The sequence below is a fragment of the Pseudophryne corroboree genome, chromosome 1, assembly GCF_028390025.1.
Source record: "Pseudophryne corroboree isolate aPseCor3 chromosome 1, aPseCor3.hap2, whole genome shotgun sequence".
NCBI lineage: Eukaryota > Metazoa > Chordata > Amphibia > Anura > Myobatrachidae > Pseudophryne > Pseudophryne corroboree.
In genome coordinates this window covers 144,772,577-144,789,351 of record NC_086444.1, presented here as the reverse complement: position 1 = coordinate 144,789,351, position 16,775 = coordinate 144,772,577, and the positions used below count along the sequence as shown (strand labels likewise).

The following is a 16,775-nucleotide window of genomic DNA, read 5'->3' as shown; positions in this document are numbered from 1 at the left end:
ATGGGGCAATCCTCAAAGCCCCAAGTTCACAATAGAAATAGAAGAAAGGGTAAGTTGTCCCTTGCCCGGCGCTCAGTCTGAAAAGAAGAAGACATATATAATGAAAAGAAGAAGAGATCGCTTTCTTCCAATGAATGCAGATGTTCTTAATCCAACCAAAGTTCAGCTTCTCAAATGCGTATTACAGTTTTCCAATATTTCTTATATTGGCCAATAGCATCCAATGTTGTCAGTTAAGTGCTCCCGTACATGCAAAGAGAAGCAGACAGGGCTTGCATAGCATAGTACGTTGAATTTTGAGACACAAAACACACATTTCAAAAGACATCCATAAAATACAGAAAAATACTTAAAAGATGGATAAAACTGCAGGGTGACGAAGAAAACAACGGGGTAATTACCAGATGTTGCAGAACTGGTTTTAAGCAGTTCTGTCTGAGCATGAGAGATGTGATAAACCAAGCGGCTGCCCGGGTCTGCTACCTGGTGCTCTGCGGCAGGGCCGTTTCTAGCCAATTTGGCTCACAGTGCGAGATTTAAAAATGCGCCCCCCCCATTCACATAAGAAAAAATGCGCCCCCCCATAGATATAAAGAGGAAAAGCATGCGCGCGTGCTCCCTGCAAGGGTGTGTGGTCTCGTTAAAATGGGCGTGGCCTATTCTGATCTCATCATCACGGCCACCATAGGATAAAAAAAAAGTCCTCATTTTACACATTACTACACTCGACTCACACACTTTCCTAACTCGCACAACTTATTGGACCCACTTCAGTCAGGCTTTCATTCCCAACAATCCACAGAGACAGCACTGACTAAAGTAATGAATGATCTGGTCACTGCAAGTTCGAAAGGCCATTACTTACTTCTTATTCTTCTAGATCTCTCTGCCGCTTTTGACACTGTTGACCACTCTCTTCTCATACAAACACTACAATCCCTAGGTCTTCAAGACACAGCTCTTTTTTTTTATTTTCATCCTACCTATCTAATCGCTCTTTCAGTGTCGCTTCTCTGATTCCACCTCCTCTTCGCTACCCCTATCAGTTGGAATACCGCAAGGATCAGTCTTAGGTCCTCTTCTTTTCTCAATATATACCACATCTCTCGGCAAACTAATCAGCTCCTTCGGATTTTAGTATCAATTGTACGCTGACGATACTCAAATCTACCCTCCCCAGGTTTGTCACTATCTGTATTGGTACGTGTCACTGAATGCCTTTCTACCATTTCATCTTGGATGTCATCTCGCCACCTCAAACTCAACATTTCCAAAACAGAATTAATTATAATCCAAGAGTATTATTTATTTACAGTTTCTTATATAGCGCTGCATATTCTGTTGCGCTTTACAATAAGAACAACAGTAATAGAACAAAACTGGATAAAAACAGACAGACATAGAGGTAGGACCCAACCTCATATCTGCATAACTGTTGAACACTCGACAATTTGCCCTACCCTACAAGCTCGCTGCCTAGGTGTCATCCTTGATTCTGAACTGTCCTTTGTACCACAAATTCAATCTGTCTTTAAATCATGTTACATGCATCTAAAAACATATCCAATATACGACCTTATTTTACACATGACACTACAAAAACTCTAATCCATGCTCTCATTATCTCCCGCATTGATTATTGCAATAGTCTCCTAACTGGTCTTCCTAAGAAAGACTCTCACCACTACAATCCATTCTGAATGCAGCTGCAAGGCTAATCTTCCTAGCAAGATGTTCATCATCTGCTGATCCTCTCTGTCAGTCCCTCCAGTGGTTGCCCATAGTCTACCGTATGAAGGGCCTGATCAACCAATAGGCTGATCAGGCTACAGCCTGGAGCTCTGGTTTCCTGGGGGGGGGGGGGGGGGGAGGGGGGGAGGTGCAGCGTCGGCACAATAGATTATTTAGGTTTCTTTTTTTTCATTCTTTTTTTTTTTACTGTGCGATCTTGCAGCAGTGCGGCTGCGCCTAACGCCGGCACCGTAATTGTCTGTGCCACTCACCCACTCATTGCTGATTCAGTCATCATCGCTGCTGAGCACTGCCTGGGCTGCAGTATCTTCTGTGTCTGGGCTCTCCTCACTCCGTCCTGCTTATGTTGCTGCGTGATGACAATCAGACATGTGCAGTAGGCATTCTACCCCAGAAGGCTGAGAGGTCCTCACAGGGCCTGATCAACCAATAGGCTGACTGCCTGTCGGACCTGGTGAGTATGTCCCGAGACTATCTGAGGGCGGCTGTGTCACAGTCCAGACTCCAGTCCTTTAGGTAGCACTTTATTATGTTGGGGACCCAAGGTGGGGGTTGTCTGGTCTGGTGCATATTATTGGGGGAGGAGAAGGGGAGCTGGACAATATTATTACGGGGGAAGTGGGGGGCTGTCTGGTGCAAAAAAGCAAAGAAAAAAGAGCTTGATGTAAACTGTTGATGTAAACGGTGAGTTTGATGATTGTATTTAATGTATTATTTCATATTATTGTATCAGCAAACAATAATTGAATCTGTGGTAAAATTGACACATAATTGCAGACTTTTAGCTGAATATAAGCAAAAAAATTGGTGGTCGGGGAGGGGGTCGGCCATTTCTGTATTAGCCTAGGGTGGCTGGAACCCTTAATCTTATCTCAAAATATTTCTCAACTTGAACTTTCCAGCCTGGACAAGATCTTCGTATCTCATCTGCACGGATTACTCGCTCCCATTCACAATTGCAGGACTTCTTATTAACAGCTTATTAAATTCTGAACTACCCACATAACCTTCAGAAGCATTCATATCTTAATACATCCCATTATGACTGCCTTTGCAATCTGGTGGGACCGCTGTGCTATAGATAGTGGCTATCCTTGTGTGTCCTCGTATTTCTCTATAGATTGTAAGCTTGTGAGCAGGGCCTTCCTACCTCTATGGCTATCTGTTATTACCCCGTATGTCTTATCACTGTTGTTTCCAATTGTAAAGCGCAACGGAATATGCTGCGCTATATAAGAAACTGTATGATATATGTACATCCTCTAGTCAGCAGTTTGCCTCCTGAGGGATTTGAGTAGATTTTCATCTGTGCCACCTGTTTCTGAATCTAAAGTCTAGTCTTCATTCATCTGTGGTTCACAATTTATTGTCATTAGATTTTGATTCCATTTTGCTTCCATTTAAATACTAATCTCCTAATTTCCTTATTTTCCCTTACAGATAGTACAGTTGGATTGTTAGTTCACAAGAGGTGAGTAACTTAAGGCAAGGACATCTAAGGTAATATTCTCCAAAATATTACCCGTGTTAATGTGTTGCTTAGAGACTGGTGTAGGAAAGAGGGGTTTGTGTTCCTGGAACACTGGGCGGACTTCTCAGTCAGGCGCCATCTTTTTTGTCGTGATGGATTGCACCTGAACGAGGAAGGGGCAGTGGTGCTGGGAGGGAAGGATGGTTAGATGGTTGGAGGAGATTTTAAACTAGGTGCCTGGGGGGAGGGTTTAGCTAGAAACTGCTGGTCAAGCAGTGAGAACAGTAAAGATGGTGGTAATGAACCAAATGGGGGTGGTGAAGGGGGGAGGGAAAGTCCAGACTTCACAGCCATTAATATGGGTACTAATAAGGGTATTACCAAGGGTATTGCCAAATCACTGACTAGTGACGTTTATGGGTCACCATTACTGCATACAGAAAATGATGTCCCTAGAACAAGGAGAAATACTTATTTTAACTGTATGTATATAAACACTAGAAGCCTAACAGGTAAAAAGGGCGAACTAGAAATCCTTGCCACAAGCAATCAGTACGATATTATAGGCATTACTGAAACCTGGTGGGACGAATCTCATGACTGGTCAGTTAATATGGAGGGTTATACGCTGTTCAGGAGAGACAGATCAAACAAACAGGGTGGAGAGGTGTGTCTTTACGTAAAACCGCTTTTAAAACCTGATGTACGGGAGGATATTCATGAGAAAACTGTAAACACTGTTGACACGTTATCGGTTGAAATTACATGCGGGGGGAAAGGTAAAGAAAAAGATAGTAGTGGGGCTATGACACAAGCCCCCTGGCATTAATATATCTGACGAGGAAATGTTGCTGAAGCAAATTGATAAAGTGGCAGGAGCAGGCGCCGTAATAGTGATGGGAGATTTTAACTATCCGGAGATAAATTGGACAAACGATTCATACGATACTGCTAGGGGTAATATGCTTTTAAACACACTAAATGATAACTACTTACTTCAACTAATCGAGGAACCAACTAGGTACAATGCAATCTTAGACCTGTTATTGACAAACAATGGGGATTTGATATCAAATATTATAGTAGGGGATAGAAAAAAATCGGGTATTCAAAATGTGCGCGAAGGCAGCTCTCACCAATTTGAATACCTAACAGGATGTCACCACACCCCAATTAACTGACCAGAAATGCAAAAACGAAGGTAATCTCTACTAGTATGAGCGCCACAGTCTTATACACATGAATATAATCACGTTACGTTCCTTGTGTAAAAGTGTCTTTCCTTCGGTTTCTTTCTTTATCCACAACTTCAATCTGGATGATACAGTCTCGGCAATTATGTGGAAAGGAGAACAAATGAAGAAAACAATGTGTGATATTGTTTAATCTACTATTTCTTTAGATTCAAATGATCCCCTTTATATAGACCATCACTATCACCTATATTTTTTTTTAACATGTCTATTTCATAATGTCAGTGAATCATTATTTCACCATATATTAACAGAATTTTGCATGTGACCTTCTCACTCCAATATTTGCCCCTTATGGGACAATCACTAGTGTTCACTTACTCCTCCAAATATTATACAAGTTACAAGTGGCTCATCATTATCCACATACCAACTAGAAGAATATATGATTTTATGCTTAGAAGCATCCCAATGGAATTTTTTTTTTAAAATTACACTCCTTACGGTCTCCCCTAAGTATACTGCCAATATACTGACAGGTGACAAAATAGGAAATAACTGCCAATAAATAGATTGATGTGCTCTGATGTCACCCAGACAACACCTATTGGATACTTACCTCAGGAATATACTTACCCTCCTAATATACTGGATTCTATTAATTGTTGAGTGATCATGGCATTAAAATTATTAGCCATCTGAATAATTATGTCAGTGAATCAATATTTCACCATGTACCAACATAATTTTGCATGTGACCTTCTCACTCCAATATCTGCCCCTTACGGAACAATCACTAGTGTTCACTTACTCCTCTAAATATTATACAACAGTTACAAGTGGCTCATCATTATCCACATACCAACTAGAATCATATATGATTTTATGCTTAGAAGCATCCCAATAGAATGTTTTTAAAATTACACTGCTTACGATCTCCCCTTAATACCAATATACTGACAGGTGACAAAATAGGCCATAACTGGCAATAAACGGATTGAAGTGCTCTGATGTCACCTAGACGACATTGTATGACGTATCGGGGCATAGCGGAATGATGATAGGCTGGCGGCCTCACGTGATTCGAAACACAATGCTGATTGGGCCACATAGATCCAATTTATGTATGCATCCGGGAAGTGCTCTTGTTGCTCCCTGATGAAGCTGCTACAAGTGCAGTGAAACACGCATGTAGGGTACAGCGTGTCCACGTGTGTTTAGTGTGTAATGTTATGATACAAATACATTAATGTTATATGGTGATAGCTGTCAATTTCCAGTGACAGAGAGATTACGCAGAGCTGTAGAGGGCTAAATATACAGATTAGATGAAAGGACACTCAGTGCCAAATGTTGTGAAATAAATGTATCAATAATGTATGTGGATAGCTGTTAGTCCTCATTGATGAGAAAGCCACACTGAGCTGCAGCAAAATCTATATACATCAGATGATAGGATACATATATGAATATCCGTTTATTACTCTCAATGACACGATATAATCTGATCTCTGCTATCTAGACTAGCATAATCAGTGATAATTAGAACTGTATCACAGATTTCAGATTTTGTTACACTGTTCTCACATAACTGCAACAAATCTAGGCAATTAAGTGGCTGTGATAGGAACAGCACTAATATTATTACATTGGAAGAAACAAATTGGTATCATCTAGGAGCTAGCAAGCAGCTGCATGCGCTAATAGGATACATTTAATATAATATATTGTAATAAACGAACTGGCAACATTCGGGAGCCAGTAGGCAGCTGCACATTCCAACAGGATATTGAAAGAACTATTAGTGAGACAGTGTATCTAAAAACTATAAACCCTGTCAATATTTACATGGATATTTAACTGTGGTACAACCAACAGCCAGAATACACAGTATTATAACAGATACTTTTGGAATACCCGTAATTTGAATACACAATCTCATATTATAATATACATTGCCCTGAAGTATAAAGGTCTCCTTGTAGGTCGGCTGCTTTATATATAAAATATTAAAAATAAGCAATTTCCCCTATATCTTAAATGTAACAAATTAAGGTCATTAAGGATAACTTTAGGTTGCATTATATTAGGATTAGAAGTGTTATACCTCTTAATTGTTACCCTGTCTATATGGGTAGTCACAAACAAACAAACAAACAAACAAACAAACAAACAAACAAACAAACAAACAGCTTGGCGCTAACAGCTAAATAGAATGTGTGTGCATGAATTTTTAATAAAAGAACACTCTGTTTCAATCGCAGCTGTTAAAAAGAGGGAGAGTACTCTACCCTCCAAAATTACAAAAACCAAAAACACACCAATAACAGCGCTGATTTAAAACATATGTGTGCTTTTTATTTTACATGACTGAATCCTGGGTACCGGTTAATCCTGCAAAGCATGACATAATAAGCACAATTGACACAGTGCAGTTCAGAGCCTTTATGGTGGTAATTAAGTCTGTAAATTAATTTGATCAGGTCAATGAGTATTAGCACTCTCTAACGTAGCAGTCTCTTTCAAAGCAATGGTTAATTTGATGGTAAAAGCTGATCAGTTAGTAGCAGCAGATGAAGCAGTGTTAGCAGTTCCCACTATGACAAGCTTGTCAATTAGTTGCAAGAAGTATGCAAAGCAATAGTGGTAGATTAGTGCATGCTTTAAATTGAACTGTCAGATTTAGAGAAAGAGTCCATGTTACTGGTAAATACAACCTGCTTTAAGGATTCAGACTTAACCCTTTGTGGTCCAATAGTTGGTGTCTCCCGACTCCTGGTGCTTTTAATAACCGTTTTCATGGGTCTTATCCGGAGTATCCCAAAAATGGTCCAGGCATAAGCAGGTGAAAAGGCTTAAGCATCCGGTACCGGACAACTGGTGAAGACTCTTACGCGTTTCTCCGCCTGTCACTTAATCAGCGGCTTCCTCAGAGAAGTATATCACCGTCCCTCCGTGCTTGCATTTAAATAGCGGACAATCTCCCGCCTGCAGGGGCGTCATGCGCATCACGTGTCTATACCAAGCCTCATTTTCGAAATGGAGCGCATACGTCAGCGGGCTCCAACGTGCTAGTGACCTCTCCTGGTCACATGACTGCGTCTCACGTCTCAGTTAGAGATACAATACAACTTTATTGATACAATATTAAAGTACTTAAATGCGTTCCACTTAGCTTCCAAAGAGGAAATGATCGGAGTCCGCTAAACTCCCTGTGATCCTAACGAAATTCAGTTGCACGAAGTTATAGTTATATTCACAAACATGTACAATATATAATATGAAATATAATATATAAACCTAGGATTCAGTCATTTAAATGTGATTTTTCATTGTTTTTAATCGTGTAAAATAAAAAGCACACATATGTTTTAAATCAGCGCTGTTATTGGTGTGTTTTTGGTTTTTATACTGGTAGTCAAATAGGAACTGTTCCTTAAGGCTATCAAATACCCATGTGCATGTGGATTATTCTATATTAAAATTGGGATTGCCATATCCCTTAATCATTATCTTGTTTACACTGTTGGCCAATTAAATAAGGATTATTCCTTTAATGGCATAAACAGTGAATTTAAAACTTCTCTGACATATGGAAGTTCATATCGCAGGTGGATCTGCTTTGGAATCACACAGATAGGAGATATATAGTAATAATAACTGAAGGCATACATAGCCTCCAATTATAGGATAACAGATGCATAAGAAATAAGCTGTATCTGTAGGTGGCTTACTTCTTAGTAGAATTGGGGCTGCTACTCCCCTAACATAAGCAATACCTCTTACACTTCCATGTTATAGATAAAACAGTATTAATTAATACCTATGCACATGTAGGTTACTTTTTATAAAATCTGGGATTGCCATACCCCCTAAAGTAACCTTATCCACATGCATAATAAAATTCTTTAACGGTACAGACAGTGATTGTGAGACGCTCCTGATATACGGAGATCCACAATCCGGCGGAATTCGATCTGGGAATATAGATATAGGGGATTTACAGTTATTGAAACTGAAAATAATCAAAGCAACCTTCAATTGGAGATCAAGTGTCATATGTGCACCTACTTGCACTCACAGCCTCTACATTAGGGCTGGTTTCCCATGAGGTAATCTCTGTGGAGTGAGTGACGTACACATCATAAGATTGACCTTCAAGATTGATAATATAGAACAGCGGGTACCAACATTATAAACTGTGACAGCTTTCTGCCAATACTGTATGAGTGATCAAATGTCAACAATATATATATTATCACAGCAACTTTAAGAAGAGAACACACCAAGAAACACACGTGCACAGGTTTTTAATTCTTTAGTCACATTTTTTTCAATCTTTTTTTGGATTCACATATTTGTTAGTTTAGTGATTTTAACCTCTATGTTTCACTGTAGTCTGGGATAATCCATCCAAATCTTATTTTAATACATATCTAATAAAGGTTATATTTTATAAAACATCAATCTTCCACCAGTGCGTCAACAATACAGATTTCTTCTCGTAAGTTTGGTGTAAATTGTTCCAGCCCTTTCACAGCATACTTGCCTACCTTGTTGCCCCCTCCTCTGGGAGGAGGCAGCATTGTAGGCGCATGGCGGCATGATGGGCGGTCTGAGGGGCATGACAATGAGGAAGTGGACAGTCCGGGGGGCGTGGCATCACAATCGCGTCATCGTGGTTCCGCCACCCGAAATACAGTGCCGATAAACTAAGCACTGTATAGTGGGGGGTGGAGCTACGATTACGTGATTCAGTGCGAATTGCATCATCGGATCCCCTCGGCCGCCCACTTGTTCTCTGCTGTGGGTGGCTGAGGGGGAGAGTGGAGGGCCTGACAAGGAAAACGGGAGGCTTGCCCACCCTTCCGGGGCTGCTGAAATACTCAGTGCTGCTGCCTCACCCATAGGGGTGCTAGGGGTGTCTTCTCCCCACAGTGTTTGTTCCCAGATTGCAAGGCATATGTGTACCAAGCTTGTTGTAAATTGGTCCAGGCATTCGGGAGTTATGCTTTCTCCTGACATACTCTGTGCTGCTGCGTCACCCCTAGGGGTGCTTAGATTGTCTGACCCCCACAATGTTTTTAAGGCACATGTGTGCCAATTTCTGAGTATGTTGCTCCAACAATTCCGGAGTTACGCTGTGCTGCTGTCTCCCCTCCCAGGGGTGCTAGGGATTTCTGATTTTTTTAGCTGCCTCCACCGTATTTTAATACGCTCGTATGTCAAATTTCACGATCTTCGCTTGTAAACTGTGGATTTGTATAGAAGTACAGACAGAAGGACAATTTTCACTTTTATATAGTAGATTACGCATGATTCTGTCTATCTTTAAGATTAGACAGTCCGGACAAGTTACACCCATAACACGCCTGCGTCACTCCCATAGCACACCATCTCTCTGCGGTATCTTAGCTTCGTGGTATGACTTCATACCCGACACTGGCCCTCATTCCGAGTTGATCGCTCACTAGCTACTTTTTGCAGCCATGCAAACGCATAGTCGCCGCCCACAGGGCAGTGTATTTTCGCTTTGCAAGTGTGTGATCGCATGTGCAGCCGAGCGGTACAAAAACATTTTGTGCAAAACAAGACCAGCCCTGAAGTTACTTATCCTGTGCGATGATTCCAGCGACGGAGGTCCCGGAATTGACGTCAGATACACGCCCTGCAAACGCCTGGACACGCCTGCCTTTTTCCTACCACTCCCAGAAAATGGTCAGTTGAGACCCATAAACGCCCTCTTCCTGTCAATCTCCTTGCGATCGGCTGTGCAAATGGAATCGTCGCTAGAAGTATTGCACAGCAACGATGCTGTTTGAACCCATACGACGCGCGTGCACATTGCGGTGCATACGCATGCGCAGTTTTGCCATTTTTTTACCTGATCGCTGCGCTGCAAAAATCGGCAGCGAGCGATCAACTTGGAATGACCCCCACTGGCTGAACATGAACTTAGTAGGAACTTACCAGTAAGTCCTTCAATGTTTCCTAGTTTCTGTACACATGAAAGCATCAATCCTAATAGTATTGACCAAGGTCTTTTGCAGTGTTGGATCTGTGCCGAGCACATCCTGGTACTGGGGCGTCAACAGCTTTGCTGGGCTCTGGTAAATTAGAGGGGGCATGGTTAATGAGGGAGAGGTGTGGCCAGACAGCTCAGATTAAAATAGGAAAAATCACTTATATGCGGCCGCGAAGCTGCCTTGTGCTGCACAGGGGGCAGGGTGTTGTTGTCAGAACTGGCAGATGGTAGCTGCAGTTGGCGGGAGGCGGGCACAATCCCCCCCTTCCTTTCATCCTGCAGGGAGAGAGGAGTGGCCGCCACTGCAGCTGCCTCTCTCCCCATGGCATACTTGCCTACCTGACCCCTCCATGAGGGAGAAAATGCTCTGTTCCTGGACTTTCCTGGTAATGTATGATTGCCATCACCTGTGGTGAAACACCTTTCTTATCAATTAACTAGCTCACCACAGGTGATGGCAATCATACATTACCAGGAAAGTCCAGGAACAGAGCATTTTCTCCCTCATGGAGAGGGTCAGGTAGGCAAGTATGCCCCATGGTGTGCTGGGCTAGGAGAGAGACTGATGCAGGAGTGGCCGGTTCTCTCTCCCTATCCGATGTGCGGCTGCAGCCATGGGGCAGAGGGAGGGCAGTAGGATCCAGGCCCCTTCTGGGCCCTTCCATTGGGTCAGGGTAAAGAGTACCCACTATCCCCCCTCTCTGCGCCACTGCCTAGGACTTAATCAATACTATGGTCCTGATTTAGAGTTGGACTCTACTGTTTCCACTTGTGGCACCCCGGAGTAAATTGTGTATGCCCCTTTAAATCATAAATTAATAGTATTACTACTCGAGAATTCATTTGGCTGGCACAGCGGGGGTTAAGGAATGGACCAGAGGAAGGTCACATGTCCTGCGGTGTATGGTGGAAGAATTTAATTGGACCAGAGTGGTGAAGCACAAGCGGAGCCTTGTCGGAAAAAGAGGGCAGTGACACATGTGTTGGAAGGAAGCCATTGTGGGAGGTAGACATGTTCAGAGGAGTGGAGCAGAACGTCTCTGACTAGTGAGAGACGGACAGTTATGTAAGGCAGTGGAGAGCTGCGCTTCAGAGTGAAGGTAGCAAGGAGCTTCTGTGAAGTTGTGAGAGCCGGGAAAGCCGCAGTTGGGACCGGACACCGCCAGTCCTGAGCAGAGGTGCAGACGCCGTGGCCATTTTGAAAAGGCTTGAACTCGCTAACTGGTGACAACTGTCATGTGTGGAGTAACCGGGAAAAACTGAGTAAGTTACATAGACTGTGTTTATGACGGACTGCAGGAGGGTGAGTGCTGAGCCCCATTTTATTTGTCACGTACACAACTCCCCACAATTGTATGGAGAAGGAAGGCTGACAGGCCGAATACCAACAATTACACAGAGTGACCCTTATTTGAAGGCCGCGCTGAGCAGCGTAGAGACACTTATTCTTTGGATGGCCAGCATAAAGACATCTACCATTTGATGATCAGTATAGAGACATTTATTGCCCAGGATAGGAGGCACTGAAACATTTGTTCTTTGAGTTAGTTGCTACAGAGACAGACTGCTTGTTTGGAACCTAAGGGCCTAATTCAGCTTCTGACGTTGATCTGCAACAATCGCTATTAAAAGATTTCTGCACATCAGCACATTCTTTTCAGAATGCAGTTTAAGACCTGGAGGGGAGCAGGAATGGGGCATCGATGCCACTTCATGCTAAATATGTCGGCCCTACGACTGCCTACACAGCTAAGGGGCTACCTTAATCATGCAGCGAGGGGGCTACCTTAATCATGCGAGCGCATCGCTATATAGCGATGCACTTGCATGTTTGCAGGGAGGCAGGGCCCGGTATGCCAGCGGCCTTGCCCTGTGCGGGCGCCCCCCCGCATGTTAAAGAAAAGAGTTGTAGTTTTGCGTTTTTCACAACACTACAACTGAAGCTGAATTAGGCCCTAAGTACATATTTGCTACATAAATCACTGTCCAAAAGTTGGAATACAGTTACACTGTCTATCCTGACACAGCAAATCAGATGCTTAAACCCAGGATCTACAGATCTTTAAGCAAGTGTTTAACACCTTGTGCAACAAGTACAGTGCAAACCACATTGCAATACTGTGGCGCTGTAGGATCTTTGAGCTCCAACATATATATTGCCGGTGAAGATTGGGACTCTTCATTTAGGAACATTTACAGGAATAATAATTATTCGTTGTAACATAGTAACATAATTTATGAGGTTGAAAAAAGACCATTAGTCCATCCAGTTCAACCTATTAGTATTCTCCTACTCTATTATTTTCATGACTAGTTTTAACTGTTTGATAAAGTCTGCCGTTGTGTTGAATTTCCTCATTTTATTATAACCATAGTACGTGATCTATCTTCCATAACCCTGTCTATCCTTATCCATTAGGAATTTATCTAGCCCATTCTTAAAAGTATTGACCGAGTCCGCCATCACTACTCTCTCAGGCAGGGCATTCCAAACTCGTATTGTCCTAAAGCCCAGTACCCACGGGCTGATGCAGGAGAGATGTGTGCTGAGCGAACCGCTCAGCACACATCTCTCCTGCCGCTCAGCACAGCGCGATCTGTGCTGAGCGTGCGGGGGGAGACGGGGGGGCGCTCATTTCACCCAGCGGGTGAAGTGAGCGACCTGCTAGATTGGCCTGCATGCAGGCCAATCTAGCAGCAGCGATAGTGATGTGCGGGGCCGCGCATCGCTGTCGCCGAGGGGGCTACACACAGAGCGATCATGCTGATATTCTAAGCAATCTAGTCAGATTGCTTAGAATATCGCTATGTGAGTACCCCCCTTTACTGTGAAAAAACCTTTTCGTTTCTGTGTGCGGAATCTCCTCTCCTCTAACCTAAGTGGGTGTCCACGTGTCTTCTGTGTTGATCTTACCAAAAACAGATCCCTCGCAAGCTCTGTGTATTGTCCCCTTAAATCTTTATAAATGTTTATCATGTCTCCTCTTAATCTCCTCTCTTCCAGTGTGAAGATGTCAAGCCTTGCAAGTCTTTCCTTGTGTTCCAGCGTCTCCATACCCTTAGTTTGGTCGCCCGCCTCTGAATCATTTCTAGTTCCAGGATATCCTTTTTGTAGTAGGGTGCCTAAAATTGTGCGCATTATTCCAGATGGGGCCTCACTAGGGCTTTATATAATGGGAGTATAACTCTCTCATCCCTTGCATCAATACCCCTCTTTATGCATGCTAATACCTTGTTTGCCTTTTTTGCCACTATCCTACATTGGGTGCTGCTGCTAAGTTTGTTATCTATGTGAACACCTAAATCTTTTTCCAGTACGGAGTCCCCTAAAATCACCCCATTACATATGTTATTTTTGTTCTTGTTACCAAGGTGCATTACATTACATTTGTCTGTATTAAACCTCATTCTCCATTTTGCTGCCCATGATTCCAGTTTAAATAAATCGTTCTGGAGAGACTCAGCGTCTCCCTCTGAATTTATAACCTTCCATAGTTTGGTATCGTCTGCAAAAATTGACACCATGCTCTCTAGACCTTCAAGTTCTGCTAGATTATTAATGAAAATGTTGAACAATAGTGGTCCAAGTACATACCCCAATGGCACTCCACTTAGTACTTCAGGCCAATTTGAAAAAGATCAATTTACCACAACGCACTGCTATTATCTAACCAGTTTCTAATCCAAGTGCACATTGTGCTCCCTAGCCCCAATTTTTGTAACTTATAGAAAAGTCTCATGTGTAGCACTGTGTCGAAAGCTTTAGCAAAGTCTAAAAAGATTACATCTACCACCTTACCCTGATCAAGGTTCGCACTAACTTTTTCATAAAAGCCTAGTAAGTTTGTTTGACATGATCTATCCTTCACAAATCCATGTTGGTTCCTAATAATAATCTTTTTGGCTTCAAGGATTTTCTGTACGCTATCCCTTAGAATGCTTTCTAGCACTTGCCCCACTATAGATGTAAGACTAACTGGCCTATAATTGCCTGGTTCAGCTTTACTCCCCTTTTTGAAGATCGGCACTACTTTCGCTATGCGCCAGTCTTTGGGAACCATGGGGGTCATTCCGAGTTGATCGCTCGCTAGCAGTTTTTATCAGCCGTGCAAATGCATTGTTGCCGCCTACTGGGGAGTGTATTTTCGCTTTGCAGAAGTGCGAACGCTTGTGCAGCAGAGCACCTGCAAAATCCTTTTGTGCAAAACAAGACCAGCCCTGTAGTTACTCTTCGTGTGCGTTGATTCTAATGATGGAGGGACGGCTTTTGACGTCACACACCTGCCCAGCAAACGCCCAGCCACGCCTGCGTTTTTCAGCCACACCTGCATTTTTCCAAACACTCCCTGAAAACGGTCAGTTGCCACCCAGAAACACCCACTTCATGTCAATCTTCCTGCATTTGGCCGTGCGATAGGAATGTTCTGATTGCTGCGCTGTGAACAACGGCAGCTAGCGATCAACTCGGAATGACCCCCCATACCTGATGAAAGTGAATCATTGAAGATTAGAAAAAGAGGTCTTGCTAATTCGGAGTGTAGTTCCATGTGGAAATTATATTCTTTATCACCTTCTTCTTTGTCATCTTTCAAACATTATTTTTCGGAATATGCATGTATCTGTCATTGGATTGAAGTTTGAATTATTGAGTCATCCAGTGTATTGTGAGCTGTCTGTAAATGGTATTTTCATAACATCTTCTAAAGTGATTTCACTCTTCATTGTGATTGTCTTCTTTAATTGTATAATGTGATTGTCTTTTTTTTGCGTTATATCAAATAATCATATTTTATCTAGAATTCCTTGTTGCACAATAAAGAAAATACTATACGGGGATTGCTGTCCTTGAACTCTCTGATTGTGTATCAATCTGTCCTACCTCTTTGAACCACATACAGTGAATAAGGGCCCTCATTCCGAGTTGTTCGCTCGGTAAAAATCTTCGCATCGCAGCGATTTTCCGCTTAATGCGCATGCGCAATGTTCGCACTGCGACTGCGCCAAGTAAATTTGCTATGCACTTAGTAATTTTACTCACGGCTTTTTCATCGTTCTGGCGATCGTAATGTGATTGACAGGAAATGGGTGTTACTGGGCGGAAACAGGCCGTTTTATGGGCGTGTGGGAAAAAACGCTACCGTTTCCGGAAAAAACGCAGGAGTGGCTGTAGAAACGGAGGAGTGTCTGGGCGAACGCTGGGTGTGTTTGTGACGTCAAACCAGGAACGACAAGCAGTGAAATGATCGCAGATGCCGAGTAAGTCTGGAGCTACTCAGAAACTGCTACGAGGTGTGTAATCGCAATATTGCGAATACATTGTTCGCAATTTTAAGATGCTAAGATTCACTCCCAGTAGGCGGCGGCTTAGCATGAGCAAATCTGCTAAAATCCGCTTGCGAGCGAACAACTCGGAATGACCTCCAAGATACGATGAAAACATCTTAGGTTAAGGGTCCATCACACAGCCACTTAACACCTGTGATTTCTCTTCCAACCACATAGACACCTGCCAACCCTGAGGTGTTACTCTTGTGTCTTTTGTTGTGCTGTGGCTGCATTAATATCCAAATGCTAGTTTCTGCCGCCCCTGGTAAAGATGCCTGTGTGTGAATGTGCATACAGTTACACCGCTGGTGATTCATGACACACCACCTTCGACACTTGCACCAGCTCTATTGCAGGTGCAGTTTCTCCGTCCAAGTATGGCCTCTGTAGCAGAATCTTTGCATCTGGGAACAAGCATGTGACACTGACACTCCCATAATATGCAGAGGGTGAGAGGGAGAGGGTACTTATTACCTGAGTCTGGGCTTGCTGGAGGGGCCTGGTGGGTCCATGTCTGCTGCCCTCACCCCTTTCTGTGTATGCTTACCTTGATCTGGGAAGTAGGTCCCTCCTTCTCCTCAATCTTTCCAGTAACAACCCAGTGACAACGGGATCCGGTCTGAAGGTCGACATGAGTTTTTCAATTTTTTTTCTTTTTTTGAACTTTTTCATACTTAACGATTCCCGCGGACTACGATTGGGAATGGTAACGAGCAAAGCGAGCCATGTGAGGGGACACAGTGCACTAATTGGGCTTCCTGGTCACTGTACGGAGAAAACGACACCAAAAAAACATGAAAACCGCATGTCAACCTTTTGACCTGTCGACCTAGAACATGTCGATCTAGAAACCCTGTTGACCTAGTGACTGTCGACCTATAGTGGTCGACCTGGACACTGTCGATCTAATGATCCACACCCATGACAACACAGTGAAAGCAAAGGCTCTGGCACTGTGCCGGATTCTTTGCTCTCTAGTGCACATGCGCCATCTTCCCGAATATCACTG

General features: G+C 43.0%; 1 long non-coding RNA gene across 2 annotated transcripts in view; it reads left to right on the top strand.

Moving 5' to 3' along the window:
* Nucleotides 1-15,181, top strand: part of LOC134997763 (uncharacterized) — a 113,725-nt gene extending 98,544 nt beyond the window's left edge. For both annotated transcript variants that reach the window (XR_010200580.1, XR_010200967.1), the window contains exons 3-4: nt 3,193-3,223; nt 13,446-15,181. This is a non-coding gene — a long non-coding RNA (uncharacterized LOC134997763). The remainder of the gene's footprint in view (nt 1-3,192; nt 3,224-13,445) is intronic.
* Nucleotides 15,182-16,775: the final 1,594 nt, after the last annotated feature.